We start from the raw sequence: 9,453 nt of genomic DNA on the forward strand, positions 1-9,453 counted from the left end.
TCGGAAGTGCCTAGAAGTGCCGGAAAAGACCGAAGTATTTAAGAACATCGACCACAGAGCCATTGATATCAACAAGGATCTAACCTACCGCGAAGTGCCTATTCGCATCCTTGAAGAAGCATTCAGGACCACCCGCACCAGGAGTATCAAGTTCCTAAAAATACAATGGAGTAATCACACCGAAGAAGAAGCAACGTGGGAACGCGAGGAGGACATGAAGAAGGAATACCCAGATCTCTTTAGTACCTAGTTTTCTCTAGATCTCGGGACGAGATCTTTTGTAAGGGGGAAGGGTTTGTAACATCCCAAGTTTCAATAAAAGGAACAAGAGAGAGAGAATTCAAGAACCCAAATGTTGGAGCCAACAAAAACTTTTTCTCATCATATAGGACTATGCATATTAGCTCACCTTATGAATTTATTTGAGTGTGCTTTTGCCATGATGCTTGTTTGTGTGTTACTCTCATTCTAAAACCCTAGCAATGATCACTTGATCACCCATAGCCAAATAAAAATAAAATAGAAAAGGAATTCTAAAAATCCCCTTCACCCTCACATAAGGCCTATGCCATTTTTACAAATCTTTGATCTAGGCCCATTTGGTTTGCACCATCACTTGTAATTGGTTACTAAACACTTATTAACACCTTTGAAATCAAGCCAACTCAATTCAAAACAATTTTGAATCAAAATGGAGCTCACATGTGATTATGGTCATATGTGTCTTTTTTTCCCTGATGCCCACTTTGAGCCCCTGGCTTTTCACTTTTCACTTCTACACTTGGTCAAACCTTTTCACCTCATCCAAGACAACATCAAGCACTTCAACTTTGCCCAAAACCATCACCCCAAATTCATCACCAATTTCAAATGAGAAGCAAGCAAAGTTGGAACAAATTCACATATGCAAGATCATATGCAAAATGTGATTTTGCATCTCAATTCCATTTTGACCACCACCACCACCAAAATGCTCCATTTAATATTTGATTACAACCCACCAAAAAGTTTTGCAAAATTCAAAAATTAATTTCTTGCGGGCATTCTATCAAACACCTTGTCGGCGGGGTGAAAAATTGAGCCCATACCTCATTTTTACCTTGGACTTGGTCCAACCTTGACCCTCCCTGCACCCTGGCACCTCCACTTATCCCTCAGCATCAGTACCAGCCACTGTACCCCCTCAACTTGACCTCCATGACCATGGCAGGGCCATGCCCGTGCTCACCATGCCATCCCCATGTCACCTCCCTCTCTGGTCAGCTCAGCACCACACCACCATGTCTGGCCGCTCCCTCTCACCTCCCTGAACACGCCCGTGCACCCCCTTGACCAAGACCACGCGTGCACACGCGGGCATTGGCGCGCCCAGTGGCGCCCAGAACGCGCCCATGCCGCGCCAGAGCGCGCATGGCGCCGACCCTGGACACGCCGGGCGTGACGACGCCCACGGCCCTGCGTCCCCTCCACACTTGCTCTCAGCGCCAGTCGATGCCCCACCTCACCCTGCGTCGCCTGGACACGCGCACGGGGCCGCGGGAACGCCGCAGATGACGAGAGCATCCACGACAGCCCACCATGGCCCGAGCACTCCCATCAAGCGCGCCGCGCACGAGCCTCTGCGGAGCCACGATCACGCTCGTCACCCTCGCCAGTGCTCCAGCAACAAGCCGCGCCCATCCCTTGCCCCTTGGCGCCCTTGGAACGGCGACGCTGTCGATGACTGCCGCTCCGCCCCACGGCCACCCTTCACTGCTATAAAAGGGGCGCTCATCTTCTCAAATTGGACACACCATTCGCTTCTCCTCCTCACACCACCCCTCCTCGACCTCTCCATTCACTCGATTCACCACCACACCGCCCCAATCGCTAGCTCGTCGCCGCCGCCAGTACACGGAGCCCACCGGCGAAGGAGGCCACCCCTGGAGGCGAGACTGCTACAGGCTGCTTCCTCTACCTCGCCAACGTCCTCGCCACGCTTCGCCGACCCTCGCCGCGCCGCCGGTGAGCCGTCGACCCCCTGCCGTCGCCGCCAGTACTCGCCCTTCTCGCCGGAGACGACGACGTCTGTCGTTCGTCCGATCCCTTTCTAATCCAACCGCTCACATCTCCCCGTACCGCTTCGGGCGTTAAGTCCCACTGACGCGTGGCCCCCACGGCTGTCGGGGCGGCCCGCTCGCGCCGGACGCAGACTCGGGCCGGCCCATTTCTCTTTTTCTCTGCAGCCCAGTTATTTCCCGCGCGAGCCCACTGTTTGAATTCAAAATTTGAAAATAGAAAAATACCCTAATCTTATGCAAACTTTGAATTTCAATAGGGACAAATCTACTCGGCCAAATTTTACAAACTTGATATTGTTGGAAAGCTTAGGAGTTTATCTACACAATGCCACTGGATAGAACCCTAGATCTACTGTAGTTAAAATGACAAAATAAACAAGGCAGGGACTTTTCTGCCTTATAATAATTCTTAAAAATCAACCATAAATGCTTTTCAGTTAATTCCACCTCCAATAATTCACATTTCACTTATACTAATTGTTTCTACAAAAATATGCCATGCTTATTTTGAATGATCATGGCTTAGTTAATTTAAATTGCTTTATGGCTATTTCTAGTCAAAGATATTGTCCACAACTATTAAGAAATCTTATGAGAGAGTTTCTCTCATTTAAATCTTGTCACCACCAATTCCAAATGAAGTGGAGACTCTGGTCATTTTGGTCTCATAGGAATTGTTGGTGATATTAAATCTTTGATATGCTAGAATTAAATTGTATGAGGTGCTCACCTCATTTAAATCATTTTCTCCAAATGATAAGTGTGAAGAGGTTGACTTGGGTCAACCTAGGTCACATATTATGCATAAGAGAAATTAAATCTTAATAAGATAATGAGAGGAAATTATTTCTCTGAATAATTCAAAGTAACATTTAAGATTAGTATGAGAGGAAATTATTTTTCTTAAATAATAAGAAAAACACATCCACCAACATAATAGTAATATGTGAGGCTAGTTAAGTGTGTGAACCATGTTTGTGCCTAGTTTAGTAAATTAGTTTGGTGTGATGATTGTGTACTCCGTATTCGTATTTTTAGACGCTAGTACCGAGGAGTACCGGGAGGAGGAGGAGGTCTACTTCCAAGAAGAAGAAGACCACTTTGACCAGTTTCCCAACCAAGGCAAGATAATACTCTTGCAAAGTGCAAAGCTCACCATGAGCAAGGCATTACTCCATTTTACTTTATGTTTATGATCCTATTTTCCTAGTTTTACTTTACAAGCTTTATTTACCTTTGTTTTATCAAAGTACTTTTGATTTATGATTTACCTGGTTAGTTTTGGGTTAGTACAAGAGTATCAAACTTAGCCTAGAAGCAAAGCAAATACTTAGCACCCCTCATACATAGTTGCTAGTGCTAAATATTAAAAATGACTACTCTAGATGGGAACAGGTGTTGATGAAATGAAGATAGTGAAAACCTTGGAATGATGAGTCATTTCCATTGAAAGATTTTGAAGGTGAATATGACACCGAAATTTTTGACTCGGGTGGTTTCTGGTTAAAAACTGATGATTGAGTTGGATGTGATACCTTACCAATATTAAGTACCCCCACAATACCTGATTATGGGTAGGGCTTAGCTGGAAATTTATGTGTCTTAGTATGGGTTCCCTCTGAACACACATCATAGGGGTTAAGCTTGAGGTTGCCTCCGTTGTTGAGAAATGATGTGAATTGATGGTGAATTGTACGGCCAAGCCCTGTGCAGTTCCCGGGTTAACAGTTGGTTTTCACCGGGAGGCCAAGCTCATGGGGAGAGGTGCCTATACTAGGGTGTGTAAGTGAAAGGTTAATGGTTGATGATCCGCGTACTGAGTTATGATTATTCGGGGTTTTATCCCTGACGGATGTAATCAAATGTTGTGGCACAAGTGTGCAACCTCTGCAGAGTGTAGAACTATTCGAATAGCCGCGTCCGCGGATATGGACAATTGGAAAGGCCATTCTGTTTCCGTCATCAGATTTTATATCTATGTGACTGGTGTTTTTGAACTTGAACTTGAACGGTGACTTTGAATTTAAATCACAACTGGGTTGTGGGAATGACACTAATGTTCCCACTTGAGTTAGTTAGCACATGAGGAGTTGTTTACTAGAATGTTTATCAAATAAAATTGGCTTTATGCAAATAAACTTAGAGCTTAGAACACCTTTAATAGCAATGTTAGCACTTACATTAGTATTAGATTGCGAGTACATAACGTACTCACGGCTTTGTCCCTGGCTATTCAAATGGCCAGAATATGAAGCCGAGCAGCAAGTACGAGGATGACGATCGGCAGGACGTCTACCACAACTAGGAGCTTCTAACGTCAAGCGTTGGCCTCGTGGACTAGAGAGTCCTTGTATCTTACGCTTCCGCTATGAACTTGTGTTTGTTCGTTGATCATTAGATCAACTATTCGTGTAATATGGATCATGTGATTCCAAGTTGTAAGACACTATGGTTTGTAATGAATGATGACTGTGATACTTAACTATTATGCCTCGCAACAATAATTTCCTGGGATTGCGATGTATGACATAATAGGCATCCGGACTTAAAAAAAAAAAAACCGGGTGTTGACAGAAGGCTCATCCCCAAGGACAAGAGCAAAGACTCAAAGGGCAAATATTCAAAGCCCCCAACAAGAAATTCTATAACAAGAACAAGAAGGGCAAGAGGCCCTCAAGGATTGTGCTAGTGGCTAATGAAGAATACTCTTCCGATGAGATTACAAGTGCTAGTGATGATGAAGAGGAAAGCTCAAGAGAAGTGGCCGCCATTGTCACCACCAACATTCCCTCTTCCTCTCTCTTTGATTCACCCAATGTGAACCCTCAACGCAAGAATGCACATTGCTTCATGGCAAGGTCCACCTTGGACACATCTATTGTGCTATCAACTCAAGAAGAGTATACCTCCGGAGATGAAGATGTTGATGATGAAGAAGATGCAACCTCAAATGGATTGGTTGCCCTTGCCTCCCTCTCCACTAACTCTTCATCAACAAGTGAATCTCCCAATGAGGTCATTCATGTGGAGGAAGAAAGTTGCCTCATGGCTAAATCTTCCGAGGTATCATCTCCTAACCCCTCTATGCCTAACATTTCTAATGATCTAGGGGTTGACCCCGCTAGTCTAAAAGTGAAACAAGAAATGCTAGAGTTTGATGATTTCATTAGTAACCTACAAGGTAATACTAAGGAGCATGTTTCAAGTCTCATGGTTCATATGGCTCAACTAAATGATACTCTTGAGAAAAAGTGCCAAATAGAGAGAGAAGACTCTCTAGAAATACATGCTCTTAAAAATGCTCTTGAGGAATGTCAAGAAACTATAGCATCTCTTGAAGAGAAGCTAGAAAGTCTTGAAGAACCTCAAGATAAACTTAACAAGCTCACTAAAGCTAGATATCTTGCTAGAGCTAAGACTAAAGTGCTTATAAAGGAAAAGGCCAAATTTGGTGTTGATCATGAGAAACTTGTGAAGGATCTAGATGAACTAGACAAGGCTCACAAAGCCTTGAAGAGTGAATACTCTCTCCTCTCCGAGTCTTATGAGCAACTTCAAATTAGGCTTGCTTCATATGACATACCTAGTACCTCTACTCCTTCATGTGATCATGCAAATATTATTGAGGAAAATGCTAGGTTGAAAGATGAACTTGCTAAGGCCTCCTCTCCCCAAAGTAAACTTTCCTTGGATGATCTTTTGAGTAAGCAAAGGTCAAACAATGGGAAGGAGGGACTTGGTTTTAATACCAAGGCTAAGAATGCAAACAAGAAAAAGGCTAAGCCCGCACATGAGAAAGCTAATGGTGAAACCCGAAAGGGCAAAACCATTAATGATGATGGTGCGGGAATAGATAACCCTCACTATGTTCTCTTTAAAGATTATTATGGTGATGTTTATGCTAAATATGTTGGTCCATATGATGGTTATGTTGCTTGGTCTATTTGGGTTCCAAAGACCCTTGTTGCTAACAAAAGAGGACCCATTGAAAAATGGGTACCTAAATCCAAGAATTGATCTCATGTAGGACTATGCCGCCGGAGGTTCAAAATGGGTACTTGATAGTGGATGTACAAGTCATATGACCGGCGGCAAGAACCTCGTCAAGGAGTTGAGGCCCAACATAAATCATATCACCATCTCCTTTGGCGATAATTCTACATCCGAGGTATTGGGTTTTGGCAAGGTTGTGGTTGCACACAACATTACTCTTGTGGATGTCATGCTTGTCAAAACCCTTGGTTACAATTTGCTTTCCGTTTCCGCCCTTGGCAAGATGGGTTTCGCCATCTTTATTGATAATGATATTGTGGTCCTCTTGTGGAGCAAGACTCTAAAAGTCGCATTCGTTGGGTATCGCGAACACAACTTGTATGTGGTGGACTTTTCGGGGACCACCATGACAAGTGCGATGTGCCTATTCGGAAAGGCGGACGTGGGTTGGTTGTGGCATCGCCGCCTAGCCCATGTCAACATGAGAACTTTGCAAAGTCTTCACAAGGGGAACCATATTGTGGGACTAATGGAAAATGTGTCTTTTGCCAAAGATCGTGTTTGTAGGGCTTGTGTTGAAGGCAAAATGCATGACTCTCCGCATCCAAGCAAGACCATTATCTCTTCCAAGAGGATCTTGGAGCTCCTTCATGTGGATCTCTTTGGTCCAGTTACTCATGCAAGTCTTGGTGCGAAGAAACATTGCTTGGTGATTGTCGATGACAACTCAAGATACACTTGGGTCTACTTTCTCAAGACGAAAGATGAGACTCAACAAATATTCATTGACTTTGCTACCGAGGTGCAACGCCAACACAACCTCCTCATTATGGCAATAAGAAGTGACAACGGCTCCGAGTTCAAGAACTACACACTCAATGATTTTCTTAGTGATGAGGGGATTCGTCATCAATATTCCGCTGCTTACACCCCTCAACAAAATGGTGTTGCGGAGAGGAAGAACCAGACTCTTATGGATATGGCAAGGTCTATGATGGCGGAGTATAAATCCCGCTATAACTTTTGGGCCGAAGCCATCTCCACCGCTTGTCACTCCTCCAACCGGCTCTATCTCCGCAAGGGCTTGAACAAGACTCCATATGAAATACTCACCGGGAACAAGCCTAATATCTCATACTTCAAGGTGTTCGGGTGTAAGTGTTCCTACAAAATCAAAGGACTTCGTTTATCTAAATTCGCTCCTAAAGCTTTGGAGGGTATATTTGTTGGTTACGGTGCCGAGTCTCACACTTATAGAATCTTTGATATAGCCTCCGGGATTATCATCGAATCTTGTAGTGTGAGGTTCGAAGAAAATGATGGCTCCCAAGTGGGGCAAGTTGATGTATGTGCAGGTGATGAAATACCTCAAGATGCCATAGTAAGAATGGGTGTGGGATTTTTCCGCCCCGTTGAGGGACACGGTGTGGCGTCTCGGGAAGGACTATGCTCTACCACGGTGGAGCCCTCATCTTCTCAACATCAACAAACCCCATCAAGTGAAGCAAATGATGCACCAACCCAAGAACAAGAACAAAACCCTCCCTCTAGTGTGCAAGATCAAGGACAAGATCAAGGTCAAGATCAACCAAGCATTCATGATGGTTCCGACGAGTATCCATTTGATATTTGCTCCGCACCAAATGATGTCCAAGATCAAGCACATGATGTTGAGCACTCTCAAGAAATTGTAGTTGCTCAAGTTGAAGGTCAAGACGGGGACCCAAAAGATCAAGTTGATCAAGTGATACCTCCAAGGCCAAGAAGAACCAAGGAGGAGATCGAGGCCCGTCGTCTAGCAAGAAGAGAAAGGAACCTTGAGCTTCGTGATCACACTCATGATAAGGTTCTTGGTGATATAAGGGCAAAGGTTTCCATAAGAAGGCAATTGGCTAATTTTAGCAATCATCATGCTTATATCTCCTTAGTGGAACCCAAGAAAGTATTTGAAGCCCTTGAAGATTCGGATTGGTTGGAAGCTATGCACGAAGAACTCAACAACTTCAAGCGCAACAAAGTGTGGACCTTAGTAGAGAAGCCAAAGGGGTGCCGCAATGTTATTGGCACTAAATGGATATTCAAGAACAAGCAAGATGAGTTTGGAAATGTTGTGAGGAACAAGGCAAGATTGGTGGCTCAAGGGTTCTCTCAAGTTGAGGGAATTGACTTTGGAGAAACCTATGCTCCCGTGGCTCGCCTTGAGTCCATCCGTATCCTTCTTGCTTATGCATCGCATCATAACTTTAAGTTACAACAAATGGATGTGAAAAGTGCATTTCTTAATGGTCCTTTGCATGAAGAGGTTTATGTTAAGCAACCCCCGGGGTTCGAGGATCTCAACTTCCCTAACCATGTCTACAAGCTCAATAAAGCTCTTTATGGTCTCAAACAAGCTCCTAGAGCTTGGTATGAGCACCTTAAGGAATTATTGGTAGACCGTGGGTTTGATGTTGGGCTAATCGATCCCACTCTTTTTACTAAGAGGGTCAATGGGGAGCTTTTCGTTTGCCAATTATATGTTGATGATATTATCTTTGGCTCTACTAACAAAGCTTCTCTACTACTTAAAAAGACTCAATTGGTTCCTTATTCTGCCAATACGTTTGGTCGTTCTTGGTCGTCGTCGTCCTTCGATGCCCACCCGCCTGGGCCAGGCGTTAACATGGGCCGACCACATCCCATCGCCTCGCCAGGTATGTAATCTCGCCAGGTATGGAAATAAATCAAGAACGACCCATGAATCACGCATGAATGGAATCTAATTAGGAAATAAATCAAGAACGACCCATGAATCAGGAAATCTCGCATGGAAATAAATCAAGAACGACCCATGAATCACGCATGAATGGAATCTAATCAGGAAACAAATCAAGAACGACCCATGAATCAGGAAACACCCATGACGCATGGTATGTAATCTCCCCAGTAATTCTTCCCAGTAATCACGCATGAATCCTTCCCAGTAATCGTGCGCCTGTAATCACGAAATCTCATTACTTCAAATTGAGGAGATCTCCAATATTTAATAAGGTCCTTCCAATCAGCTTCACAAATATAAAGCGTGAAAATATGCTAAACATGGGCGTACCCAATATGGCATGTAGATCATGCCTTCTTCTGCAATGAACTCTAGGACACCACAGTGTGAAGTACGTTCTGCTGCTGTATTACGGACTTCAAATAGCATAGGGTATTCAATATGCTGAGATGCTGCAGAGAACAGAACATGTTTGAGAATTTACTGTGAGAACACGCCCAAATTAATCATAGAAACTAAGTGAACAATCAAGCATATGCATGTTTCTTAGTCTCGTTGCTAACTTACCAAGACGATCAAGTGCTGAAGGTGGCATGATAACTGAAACAGAGAAGGTAATAATCACTTTAACTGCCAAAAGGA

General features: G+C 44.0%; 1 long non-coding RNA gene across 1 annotated transcript; it reads right to left on the minus strand.

The window, feature by feature from the left end:
• Positions 1-927: 927 nt before the first annotated feature.
• On the minus strand, positions 928-9,249 carry LOC124670122. Its single transcript, XR_006992418.1, has 3 exons — positions 9,142-9,249; positions 6,198-6,200; positions 928-937 (listed from the first exon to the last, which is right to left on the minus strand). It is a non-coding gene; the product is annotated as an uncharacterized LOC124670122 (long non-coding RNA).
• Between the last annotated feature and the right edge of the window lie 204 nt (positions 9,250-9,453).

Source organism: Lolium rigidum, chromosome 7 (assembly GCF_022539505.1).
Source record: "Lolium rigidum isolate FL_2022 chromosome 7, APGP_CSIRO_Lrig_0.1, whole genome shotgun sequence".
Lineage (NCBI taxonomy): Eukaryota > Viridiplantae > Streptophyta > Magnoliopsida > Poales > Poaceae > Lolium > Lolium rigidum.